This window comes from Athene noctua, chromosome 17 (genome assembly GCF_965140245.1).
Source record: "Athene noctua chromosome 17, bAthNoc1.hap1.1, whole genome shotgun sequence".
Classification (NCBI taxonomy): domain Eukaryota; kingdom Metazoa; phylum Chordata; class Aves; order Strigiformes; family Strigidae; genus Athene; species Athene noctua.
The window spans coordinates 11,239,660-11,253,802 of record NC_134053.1 but is presented as its reverse complement, the minus strand read 5'-3'; positions in this window follow the sequence as shown (position 1 = coordinate 11,253,802).

Here is a 14,143-nt window from a genome sequence, read left to right as displayed (position 1 = left end):
AACAAACAGCCATTTTGAAAACATAAACTCAGTAAAAGCAAAAGTGTTTATAGCTGGAAAACTTCTTTGTCTCCAGACATTGCTTAGAAAGAGAAAAAATATTTTTTTAAAAAAACTGAAATAGTTCAATGTTCAAATGTAAAGACATTTCGTGTGGCCCTGTCCTGCTTTGATGGTCATATATACTGTTTTATCTGAAACAGATAAAATTCATTTGTCTCATTTGCTTCTGTTCAGTTTCCACCCTTTCTATACAACAGTCTTAGATGTTGACTATCTTTATACAAAACCACAAAACTAGATGGTTGAGTCAAACTATGAGCCCATAGCTCAGTATCCTGCCTCTGACAGCAGCTGGCATTGGATGCTCAGGGAAGACTGTAGCAGGAAGATTACATCAATAAACGTGTAGTGATTTTTCTCCTAAATGCAAAACACCGAATACATACGAACTTAATGTTTATTTGAAAATTAAGGAAACTGCCTGGTTTTTATCTGCTTTTTAATGCTGTTACAATTCCAAAAGCCATAGCACCACAATAAAGCAAGTTAAGTATTATGCAACAATGAACTATCCCTAACAATTAACTATTGCCTTAGTATCTGCAAAATTGTATTTGAAATGTCTCCTTTTGCAAGCCTCAAAGGCAATCTTGTGGTTCCTCTAGGTCCTATTAGAAAACCAGCTTCTGGATCTGGCAATGAGAAAAGAGTGGGAATGACTCACTTAAAAGACCCAAAGACTATCACATCATCAGCATCAAACCCTGATTGAACACGGGCCGAGACTTGGTTCGTTCTGGCCTCTATGACAACATCTATACTAGAACATTAACTGGGCACGTGGAGGTCAGCTGGTCCAGAGCAGCCATGTCCAGGCTAGTAAACTGGTTAGTCCTAAAACTGGATGGCTGCAGCAGTCTGCCTTTTGAGACTAGTTCCTTGACTTCCCTAGCTGCCAACCCACACTCAGGAGCTGTTGGAGGAACCTGCTGGTTGGAACAGGCCAAACTCATTATTAGGAATGTGCTGGTGAGTTGGCCAGCACCAATGTTCATGTTTCAGTGACCTGGGTATGCCTGAATTTACAGAGAAGCAGTCCATATCTTCACTGTGCTGCATCCCTTCAGATTCTTTACCTTAGGGCCCCTAGACTGTTGTTATTCCAGCAGTGGAATAACAGTAGTGAGTCTCCACTTCAGAAAAATAGGACTTGTCAAAGTAGCTGTATTTGACCTGAAGAAACACTGTGTCTTCACCATTTGAGAGGACTCTATGCTGTCAGGCCTGTCATCTGCTGCTGCACCTCCTGTGAGTCCAGGGTGATAAGGTTACTGGGAAAGAGGCACTCTCAAAGCAGGCAGCACTAACACTTCTACTGAAAACCACTGCTAATCATCTCCTGTCTGCAGCATCTTGATACCCGAAGTCCCAGGAAGGGGCCTATGCAAAGACCTGGAATAAAGGCTTTGGGACTGTTACTCTAAATGAACAATCAGAGAGAAAGAAACCTGCTGAGACTGAAAAAGCTGCCTGTCCTCCCAAGGACCCTTTAGGCAACTCAGGGGCTTTTCTGGAAAACAAGTTGAAGTACAGTCACAGCCCAGCAGGAGTCCTGGAATATGAACTAAAAAGGGATTTATAACAAGAAAAAAAAAAAGGATATTTGAGTAATCACTCTTACCTAAAAACACAAGCTTTATCCGTTCAGCCATAACCCTGCACCTACAAGTGTTTAGCTCATGCCTCATGGATGAGTTGGCCAGTTAAATGCAATCTCCCGATAAATGCAAATATGCCATGATAGAAGAGTTTAACATCAACACAGAACCATCTCAAGTCACAGTTTACAAATTATAAACGTCATTTCCCATGACCCACTAGAAACTCAAAAGCAAATTCCTATCCCATTTATATTTATGTTGACACTTGAAGTCAACTGAGATTACAGGTGTTAACTGCTGAACTGACAATCACAACAGAAGCAGGGACAATGTATCTGTATCACTGAAAACACATGATGGACTGGAAATCATTTCCAGCAGAGAACATAAAAGAGAATAATATTTACGTCAGACTATAGTTAAGAGCTACTATCTGTAAGAGCCAGCTTCCACATGAAATTAAAGACAAAAATTGCTTTTGAGTCTAAACAGTTACATTGGTGGTTCTTCAGTGACTCAGCAAAGTGAGGATTAACGGTGACTATTTGCTGCAGAGGATGGGTGTCCACATTTTTAAACTACAGTCCTCAATTAACAAGCCCAAAAGTTGGAACTAGCCCTCAGTCTCCTCCTTCTTCCAAGCTGATGCCTGTTCATTTGTGACAGTACAGCATGAATTCTCATCCTGCAAATATTGTTCTTATAAGAGAACAGAAGTTTTGTTTCTCTTGGGGTTGTAATTTGGCATCTCTGATCAGCCATAAAGTGTCAGTAACAGTAAAACTATTTAAAAGAAATAGAAGTATTTAAAAGATAACTAGTGAACTTGTGATTTTCTTCAAGGCTGACTTAATTCTGCTCTAGCCAGAATGTAAACAAAGCAAAGGGATTTGTGTCAAGGGGCTGGCTTTTCAAAACACTGCCAGGAAATCCCTAACAAGGAGGAATGCATATGACCACGGCTTTACATATGCTGAAGACCCAGCACTGCAGCAGCTCTGCACTCTCTATCAATATACAGCAACATTCATGTAATCTGACATCAGACAAAGTCACCTCTTTGTGTTCCTTAGTGTTTAGTCACTTCCTTTTACTAGAAGTAGTAGGAATGTCAAATCTAAAAACTCTGAGAACAGCAGAGAACAATATGAAATGGCTAGCAACAGGCAAGGAATCATGAAGCTACAGCTCAAGGATGGTGGGGAAGCAGTGTGAATGTCTAGAGGTTAAACTATCAAGGACAGGAAGTAAAGAAGCATGGAGCCAGAATCTCTCAGCATGCTAGATATATGAGATATGAATACTAAAGGTTGAAAAGCAGAACACATTTCTGGGAAGTAGGAGACGAGCTTAAAAAAAAAAAAAAAAAAAAAAAAAGATAGAGGCTTGAAAACAAAGTTCATTAGTGAAACTGGGAGCCCTGCCCTCTCCCTGGACCTTTGTGCAATTCTAAACACAATTTGGTAGCAGGGTCCTTTACAAGGATGCACTGAACTTAATCCCTGTTTACATAGGAGAGTAGCTCTGTCCCAAGAAAAATGAGTGGGTGTTGAGGTTGTATTGTGTTAACCCTGGTTTGCTAGGGAAAATAGTCATGGCATGTCCTTTGCCTCTCTAGCAGTGACAGACCTAATCCTTTAGTTTGGGTGGATCCCCTGCCAGGGCATTGAGGGCTGCTGTGCAGGCACCATATACCTCTGGTTCCAGTTACACCTGCAGCGTACCACAGCGCCCAGCTTGGTGCTGGCATGCACACCATCCACACTTAGCACAGGAAATACAGCTCAGAAGGAGCCAGAGGGGTATAGAGCCCTGGTTGAGAAAGCAGTGCTAGGTTAATGGTTGGACTCGATGATCTCAAAGGTCTCTTCCAACCTAAATGATTCTACGAGTCTGTGACCCTACTATCCCAGCCTAAGAGCCACTTGGGCCTATCTCTCTCCTTCCCCTAGGCTGGCACTTATCCATGGGGCACTCCAGTCCATCAGGCAAAGGACCACTCAGGGAAGAGCCCTTGCAGAAGCTCTTACTTTACTCTCGCATCCATCCCCTTTGAATTCCACTCTTACTATATGGCTTGAATTTCTCATTCTCGGCCATAATTTTGACTCTAAACCTAGACTGGGCTCTAAACCAGGGAATCAACCACATCCCCAGGTCACACAGTGTTGAGGAAACCCTACCAACAGCCTTCCAACTATTTTGGCAACCCCTTTTGAGTGCCCCTCTCTCACTGTACATCTAGGATTTATGTTTATTGGATTCCTAATCCTAATGCCTGCACTGAGTCTTATGCAATGGGATACACAATGAAACTTGGTGAAGTTTAGATGGGGATGGACCCAGCAGTCCCCAATGGCAGAGCTACTGCTGTTCTCTAGTAATGCCGTGGTAAGTACTCAAGTGGACTGTATTATGAGAAACATCTGTGCATGATCCATCAGTGCCTCAGTGCATTTAGAAACTAATATTCAATTTAGTTAATAAATTGGGAGATGAGGACACCTACAGGAGGTGGGCTAAGGGATCTTCCGCAGGCTGTTCCTTAAGCATTGCTTCAATAGCATTGTTGACATCCCATCATCCTGACCCTGTGCTGCACAGAACAACTGGTAGGTCTGGAGAAGACTGACTGATACTGCTCTAGGTCCAGCCATAGCTCTTCTGGCATTGATGGTGTTGATTTTTTAACCTCTGCAGCTGAGCAACACTCAGAAACCTGTGGGTTGGTCTGGTTACGCCTTTTTGTGTATGAAGTGATGCCTGCTAGCTGATGCCTGCAAGCAGCTGGTGCTGTCTGCTGTAAGGGGCCTCAGACAAGAACATACCCAAGGACATAATTTTTGCAACTGTGATGGGGACATCCCAGGCAGGGCAGATAAACTGGTAGACACCTGCAGAAGCCCCTCAGGGACTCTTTCCTAAATCTTAGTATGCTTGCGCAATGTCTTAACATATGCATTAGATTCTCTGGAAATAGGTGTGTAATTCTTGGAAATTATATGAATATTAATTTCTTCTATTGTATACAGTAAGTCTGCTCTTGTCTTTCAGCATGCACGTTAAGTGGAATGATCCCCCCTGTATCCAGTGCTGCAATAAAGAATGCCTGCCTTCTGAAACTTCAAACTAAGTCTTAGAGGGTTCTTTTGAGACCAAATTTACAGCCACAAAAGAAGGGCGCAAAGCAAGTTATCCTGGACACTGCATCCATCAAACAGCAGCTAACAGTTTCCTTGATCTCAGTCCTGATGTTCTTCTAGCCCCAAAACCTAAGTACCAGGACTGAATCACGCCATCAGGCTTTCTCACCTGTGTGTCCCTACTTGCCTCTTAAATCAGCCTGTTTCTCTTACCTCTGTCTCATGAACAACAGCACTAAACAAAGTCTCTCATACCCAAGCACAATAAATGCTGTCCTCTGTTCTTCAAATATATAGGAAGCTACAGCAGTGTCTGGTGCTCAGGTGACTTTCTCAAGGTGAGGGGAGCAGAGTGCAACAACCCAGTAGCAGAATCCCCGTTTGCCCCAGTGTACACAGGACAGTCATGTAAACCTTGGTATCCTTAGCAAAGCAGAGGCTGACAGAGATAGAAATGACTTACCCACAGAAAGATATGAGTGATTAATTTATGTCTATAGAGCAAGTCAGTGGCAGAATTAAGAATAAACCCAAGGAGGAAACTTTCTTCCTCATTCCACCTGTAAGACAACACACAGCTCTCTTTCCACAGTCAAAAAGCTAACACAACTAAGAGTTTGAAGATTAAAATGCAGTGTACATATCAAAAAGGTATTGTGTTCCTCTCTGCAGAGGTCTTAGAAACACATACCACAGTTTCACAGACAGTCAGGGGATAAAATTCAAATCCACTTTTAAAGTCAGACAATCAAACAAACTTTTGTCTTTACCTACACAGAAGTCTTATTTTCTATATAGGTCAACTTTTTACTCTTCCCTTTATGATTATTTACAAAACTAAAACAAAGCAAAGGTTTCATGCATCAAGCATGTCCATTTATCTAAGAAAATGAGCAAATACATATGTAGCACTGATTTGGGGATCATTTATTGACTGACCTTAATTTTGATTCCTCAAAGTATACTGTATGGCTTGCTGTTTCACCACTTGCAGAAGAATTTATGTAAATAAGATTTAGAGGCTGATGGAGATTGTCTATTTAGAAAAACACAAGTCTAGAAGAGCTCTTTTGAAGGTGTTTATGATATACAGTCATCTGAGTGCAAGAGCAATCTTCCAGTGTTTAATATTTCTCCTCACTACACTCCTGTGAAATAGGAAAGCCTTCATTACAGAAAGGGGAAACTCAGGCTCTGAAAAGCTACATGATTAGTGGCAATCCAGCAAAGCATTTAAACATGCTTACTGCCTTCTGTGAGATTCCTTACATACTTGATTTAGGCACATGCTTAAACACTCTGTGAATCCCTTGTTCACAGAAAGCTGACATACCCTTGGAGATGTTCAGATAAGATGCAAAGTGTCAGGCAGTCAGAGGAAGCAGATTTGGTTCAGCTGCTTTTTCATGCAAACCAGAGAGCATAAATATTAGCAGGATGAAATTGAGCTGACCATTTGTTTTGTCTACAAGTCCTCTCATAGCTTTGGGGAACAGCATTTCAATAACTTCAAGCTAATATCACCTTAGATACCTAAGGTTGCCAACATCTTTTTCTCCATTATGGCTCGTTCAACAATTCCTGCACTTCTGAATATGAAGGATACATATACTTGAATGATAGCCCAGTCCAGACACAATTCCTACTCTCACTCTGTCTCTAAGCTTCTTAGAACAGGAGTTGTTGATAGCTAACAGACATATATTTATACTGCACAACAGAAATAACACTGCACATGACATTCATCTGAATCCATCTTTATGCAATAAAGTATATTTTAGTAACCAACAGTAATCCCACAAATCACATTCGTTTCTCTCCAAAGTGGAAATAAAAATTTATGTTTCCCCTCAGGCAAACATTTTACTTATTCTCCAAGCTTGAAGGTACCTTTTGTGACATTCACTATTCAATATTTTATATTCTGATTCAAGATTATAAAGCTTTAGTGTTTTGGAGAACAGAACAATGTGATGTTCCATTTTTATAATATTCCTGTAAGCCCTCAGGTACCATCCTGCGTATGATATGATCCCACTGACCTCTCTGCATTTAGTACAGGTTGACACTGAATGAAGAACTGCAGGATTTATTTTGAATTGGTCCCATGGTACAAAATAAACTTCAGCCTGGGAAATCTGGCAATTGAGAACTTCACGTGCATAAGGTGAATTGTTGGTTGGTAATTTATCTGCTCCAGCTAGCTCTGTGCCTTGCTTTCAGACGTGGCAGGCATGAACCTGGTGGCCCTGGCAGGCAGTTTGCTTTAGGCTGGCTCTACCACCACCAGGAGCAAAGCAATAGAAGAAGAGGTCATGTCCTAATGGGTCCCAAATTTTTCTTCTGGGTCCTATTTCACAGTTATGTTCAGTACTTCTGGAAATACACCAAGAAATCTGGTTCAGGATAAGAACAGCCTGTTCCAAGACAGTTTTTTTCATCTCAACATTCCAAATGCTCTTCAATGCTTGGCTCTGCATCCAAAGCAGAAACTCTTAATTCCGTTCTAACGTTATGCAAGTACCAGTCTCATATGACTGTGAAATTTTATTGTGACAATATTTCTTACAGACTTGGGCATTTGAAACAAGAAAAAATAAAAATAAAAAATTAAAGCAGCAAATAATGAATAATGGGAAATCTGATGCATTCAAAATGCACCACTAGAAAAGCAGCCTCAAAACGGAATTTCTCTTGTACTGAAAAGAAACACATCCATCTTCCATTTTCAGGGAACAAGAAAGTGTCAGCTTCTGAAAAGAAATTAAAGATCAAATCAGTCCAAACTATCTTTCAAAGTGTATTTAACTTAATACAAATGTCTAGGCCATTTTCTGTAAACAGCTACATGCAACTCTGTGGTGTCCCACACAGATAGGTCAAATAAAGAAAAGAGAGTGGGGAGTAGGTCTGTGTAAAGCTTTGAAAGGTGAATCAACACCAGACGAAGTTCTGAAATACATTGCTAAATTTTCTAGAGGATCACCTGAGGGGAGACCAAGTCAAATCAATAGCATCCACCTCACAAACTCAAAGGGATTAGAATCCAAGCTCAAAGGCAATATTCAAACTTACATGAAGCAATTATCTATGACAGATTTTAATTACTAGGTCAAATACAAATATACACCAAATATTTCACTGGAAGTCTATAGTAACTGAATCTATATTCTTCTAGTAGAAAGATGTCTCAGGATGCAGAGAATCATGCTTTCCATGTGTCCTTTCAGCTGATCAGCAGTAATGCCAACTTCTGTGATTTTATTCCAAGATGTGCAATATATAACGTTTCTCTCAGGGATGCTGCACAAGAATTTTTTAAAAATCTAGAATCAACACCTTCTTGGAAAGACCTCATGAATGCTCACCTGACTTGGAGCACTTGGATCTGGTAGAGTCAAAATAAAGTGTCTCTCCTTCATATATCTGGGAGCCTAGTCCCAAATCACAGTGGTGTTGATCTACACCACTGTGTAAGCAAATGAATTCCAGAAGCCATTTCAAGGCTCTCCTTCCTTAAGCTGTTCAATAGCAGATGCTTTCACTTAAAGAAACTTCTGTCAGAGAATACATAGCTTCCTTAGTCCTTATCTTAAAATGTCCACAGGCAAATAGCTTTGAAGACAATGATCTCCCAGTATTGAGGTCAACCCAGGTTCTTCTGCTGGTTTCTGCAGACCCAGACAGAAGCTTCTTACATGAGTCTCAAGAAATAATTCATTTCTACCTCTGAGGATCTTCTTTATTTGGTCTTTTTTATCTTCTTTTCTGAGGTTCTGTATTGGATCCTCCTTCATGAGCTCTGTGCAGTTTTCCATTCACGCATACTTCATCTTGCTCTCAGGCTGAAGCACCCAATATCCAAGGTTATTGACTGTCACCTTCTGGTCACTCACCCCAGCAATTTACACTGATTTCTCTCATCTTGACTGCCAAGAGCTAAAAACTGCATGATCTAAGAGCAAATGCTTCACATGGGTAAATGACTGCAGAATCAGAAAGGATAAAGATGAAAGCCAGTTGGCAGACAGCCATTAGTGGGAGAGACATTCTGTTTCCCAAAAAACACTTTCAAAAGGAAAGAGGAGATTATTAAAGGTATCATTAAATAGATTCACTGCTCTTTAAGAACAGCAGTATCTGGTTTTAACTGGAAGGATAAAAATAACATGAAATACTGTTATCAGTCACAAAACCAACCAGCTACAGCTTAGTGCATCCATATTATGGCTCTGAACTGCCTCCATTCTTAAGGCTACTCTTTATTCTTTATTATATTTCATTTTATTAAGCAGCTTAGAGCTGCATTTACTTGTTTAGGGTTTTTTGGAGTACTGGGGTTATAAAAGGACATGGATACTAAACTAATCCAAAAACATCTTGCTGTGGTGATGGGTATATGGGATCCTTGGGAAAACTCACCTACACAAATCCTGTAGATGGAGAAGCTGCCTTTCAGGCACACAGAAAGAGCAATCACATTTGTACATAGCCAGCACAAACCAGCAAGAAATATCACTGTCTCTGCTGTGGAGGGACAGATGCTTCTCCACCACACTGTTAAATATGCTGTTAGGAAGACCTTAGGAAATGTATGGGAACACAATAAGGCATTTGTTCTGAGAACAATGTTTAACTGACATACATCAGATTCTCTCTATAAGGCCCAGACTCTACAGCTGGAAATGCACAGAATGTAGAGGTGGATCTGGGGCTCTGTAACAAAGTCCACAGTTAGAGGAGCATTTCATAGGGAACCCACTCCTCCCTGTAGGGCTATATGGTGCAGTATGCACGATATCCATATAAAGGCAATCCCCCTTCTTCAGTGCCCACATCTAGCCCTGAGTACAGAACTGCAACTCAAATAAGAAAAGGACACTGTGGTCAATGGCACTTTGCAGAAACCTGGTGAACTGAGAAATAGGAATGTCAATTTGGCAAAGTATAAATAGCAAACAGAGCTCTAACTGCACGCTTCAAGTATTAGTAAATGCTGAGCTAATTCATACTTATCTTACTGCATCAAGATCTCACTTTAGAAATATGGGGAGATATTTAGAAACAAATTGAAACCATAGTTATCAGCTTGAAGCACCCTTTCCTTCAAAATCAACAGGAAAAAGCTTCGCACAAATAGAACGTAGTGGTTTCCCCCCCAGGCTAAGCTTGCTAAACTGAAAATCAGAATATGGATCACCAGCAACTAGAATGGAAAGTGGTACATTAAATGTTGCTTTACTTCTTGAAGTCCAAATCCCAGACCTCAACCCCTATATTAATAAAGCAAAACTCAGAAAGTAGTTTCAGTAGTAGTGTATTCAAACTTCCTCAGACTCTTGATCCAAGGGTTGCTTTAGCTCCCTGAATAATGCATTATGTTTATACACTGCCACCAGTACTCATATTTTATTGCAAGCCTTGAAATTTTGAGATTATTTATGCCTCAGGCTTCTAGATTCATGTGATTATGCAAGAAATCCAGTTTTAATTAAAAACAAATTTCTACAACTTCATGTGGAGAAGATCATCTTCAAAATGGGGCTGCTAAAGTTGCAAAACTCAAAGTACACATAAAAAGGTACAAAATACACCGCTTATTAAATCAGGCTATTCTTTAGGCAGGGGTTCCCAACCCTTTTTTTCACCAGAGACCCCCTTTAAATACCTTTTGTGTCCACAGACCACCAAGACTTAATTCAATATTTAAAGCACTAGACTGCATCAAATATTTATTTCAATTTTCTCATGAAGGGTCTTCAAATTTGGAGAGAATTCATGTTCTGTTAATGCACATGCTCCTATTATAATATCTTTATTGCAATGACTGCCTATGAATTTAAAATAATAGCATCAACACTCTTCTTGCTCAAATGGCCCATTTTATGGTATTTTAATGTGTTAATTCCAAATTTGATGCCAATTTCTTCATTAAAATTTGATTAAAAGTTTTTACAATTCTTCTCACCTCCCCTCTTGTTTGTCTGTGTTCAGTCACCATATATTTTTGTTTATGGGTCCAGGGCCACCACTTGGAGGAACAGACTTCATCCCTGTTGTGGCCCTAAAGAGGGCTGCTGGGTTAAGAAAATGTTTTTAAGAGAAAAACGGCCTAGTTAAAGTGGGTCCCACCAAGCATAGTAGCACTGAATATACTAGTGTGTCAGGGCAGGCATGGGGGGCAGGGGCCTCGAGTATGAGAGGAGCATTGAGGGGAGGGGGGTGTGGGAAAAGGAGGTGCAGTGCTTGCCGCAGGCCAGACCAAATGTTTCTGGGCTGGACGTTCCCCACCCCTGCTTTCAGCCTTTGTGGACCCCCTGTGACAATATCGCAGTGCCCCAGGGATCCGCAGACCACAGGCTGAGAACCACTGATTTAAGGTACTCTTAAGACTGTGGGAGGCAAGCTGAACTACTGTTACCATGTTGTCATGCAACATCTTAAGCAATCTCTGTTTGCAGAAGCTAGGCAAAAATGTAACAAATCTGCAGTAATCATTAGGAGAAATTAATGCATATACCCCAATAGAATTTAACTGATATGTAAAAAACCTGTGCTTTTTTTCTCCCCCTCTTGTATATGATGCAAGACTTCTAAGAACAGTTTTCCCTGCAGTCCTGTTGCTTTCCACCAAGCCCTCGAGATTACACATTTCAGCAGGTACACACTCCAATGCACCACTGTCCCCTGTTTCTGGATCTTTTTTCAAACCAAGACTTACTGCAAATTTTTACATTAAAAGACAAAGAAAATTCTCTCTGGTCTAATAAAAGAACTGCAACGTAAGAGATAAGCTAGAGCAACGTTTCTATGAAGCCTTCCATTTCTGCCTGAGAGTATCCTGGCGTCAGTAGTGCGCAAGCGCAATAGCCTTGTATTTCTTAAGGATGAATTTTTATAATCCTAAGAGGAATCCATAGAAAGACCTATCTTTTGAGAATCTATAGTTTTCTGTAAGATCCTGCTACTAGATATGTATTTATTTACCCTGAGAGGGAAGATAAATATTTAAAATTTTTGTCCTGGCTAAATAAACATACAATAGACTGCTCAAAGATCTATACACTAAAGGTAGGCAGACATGCTGATACATTGCCCTGCAATGGCTAAACACATCCTGCGAGCCTGCTGAGGCTTCGTTCAGAAGAGAAGCTCTTACATACAATGAATGGGTTAATGTTTTCTCGGACTACAAAGGAAATCTCATCTTTATCCATATGAAACCTTGACTTACAGCCTTAGCAGGTCTTTGCATGTTAGGGACAGCATAATGTCTGCATGAGCTGACCAGCTTTGGAAAGAGAAGTTGCTTCAGTTGGACCAGATACATTATCACAGTTCAGAAAATTCCCCTTTTCTCCTCACCTATATGACACCAGGGTCTGTTCCAGCTGAATTCTATTAACTGGTAGTCTGGTTTTGCTCCCATCACAGCTGAACAGACTGTATGTTTTCTAATCATTTCATCCACCCCTGACATATGAGCACCCAAACAATTCTCCAGCCAAAAGAGCACATTTGACAGTTCTTCTCTATTGTGACACTCTAACCTGTTCTTACAGGAAGATAAATTAATCCTGCACAAACTACAAGGTCTGTCTAATTTATCATAAACCTATGCTGTTTCTTTAAATTAGATTATTTCTAATTTATCTTTTTCTCTCAGATTCATTGATTAAAATAGGTTAAAATTACAGTAACTTGTTTCCATCTTGGACTTGTAGATTGCTGCATCTGAATCAGACTTCAGGAGAAGCTAGAGCGCCCAAAAGTTTGTCTGTTTGTCCCTCTGATATCATTGGCTATAAAAAATAGCATCTTTCACTACAAACACTGCTTCATTTTGAGTAGTAAGCCACTTAGTAAAGTGTTGATGTAGTACTCTTGTACCCAAACTTCCCACTGAAGTCTGTAAAATGCAGTGGAGGCACCATACGATTTAATTTGAAGGGTTTTAGTACTGCTTTCAGAAAAGAAGGTTGTATGAGCTCCAGAGACAGTATTGCAAGCACCAGAACCACACAAGTCTGTTTTCTTACATATCCCAAATGTTTAACGTGATTATCAGTAATGGTGCAAGCTGCCATCAGAGGATTTAGAGTCTCTTTTCCTAGTGGATTTTCTGGTAGTGTTGTATTAGCCCACTCAAGTATGCACAAATTGCTTGTGCTCTGCTGAGTCATTCATTTTTATGTCAATTATATGAATTTAATTACCTTTGTCGAGTTTGATTGAAACTGTAATGCTGTAGTGATTACAGCAAGGTGACAAAACGCTGGTTTACTTTTGAAGCTACCTAGAAGTGTTAGTATGGCTGAAGTTAGTCCCTTCAGCTCTGTACTTCTTTGCCTAACAGAAACCTCTCACACAATGAATGATAAAAACATAGAGCAAGCTCCAAAGCAGATTACTGAATGGAATTAATAATTTTAGAAAACAACTCAGCCTCCAACTAGCTCAGGAATATTCCTCTCAGGAAAAACATATCAACAAAACAGAAAAGCCCTTCTTGTTGCCATGCCTTCAAGAGAGCTATAGGTTGGAAGAAAGGAAAAAAGGAAACCCAGGTAAGTGGCATACCAGCAGGTGACACAACTCTTCTTGGCCTCTGTCTCTCAATCTGCAGAATGGGAAAAAATACATATACAATCCTGATACATACATTTGAAAATGCTATATGTAAGAGTGATAATGGAGCTATACCATTGATTTCAGTAGGCTCCAGAACAGACCTATAAATATATATCGACTGTCATTCCACAGTTCTCCTCAGCAGTTCCCATAGTTCTTAAAATAATTTGATACATTTCTTCCATGCAGCTATTTTATTAACTTGCACAAGTGTTACTGAGCCATCCCTACCAAACACCTCCATTGTTCTGTTTCCACTTATTCACCCAATCATTTATTTATGGCTGTTTTCTTTCTCCAGTTCTATCACCTACTGAAAATACATCAGGTCTACTGTTCCCTTAACTTCTAGCAATCGCATAACTTTTATAGCTAAATAAACACACCGCAGAAGCTTTGCCATTAAGTCCTAATAGCTTCTTCTGGAGCTAAAATAGCTCTTTATCCCCACCTGGAGGAGGGACCGACCCTTCAAGGAAAAGTGTTCACTCACAGCCAGAGTCTCCATCTGCAAATGCACACTTAAAACATGGCCAGCGTCCCACCCAGAACGCATCACAGCAAATACAGTTCATACCGTTCTATTCGATCACACTTTTGTACGTGTCAAAGAACTCTCCTTGTCAGCTGTTAGCAGCTTGCTGCATTCAAAATACTGGACTTTTGTTTTTTAAAAAAAATTGTACACAATATAAAAAATGAAAG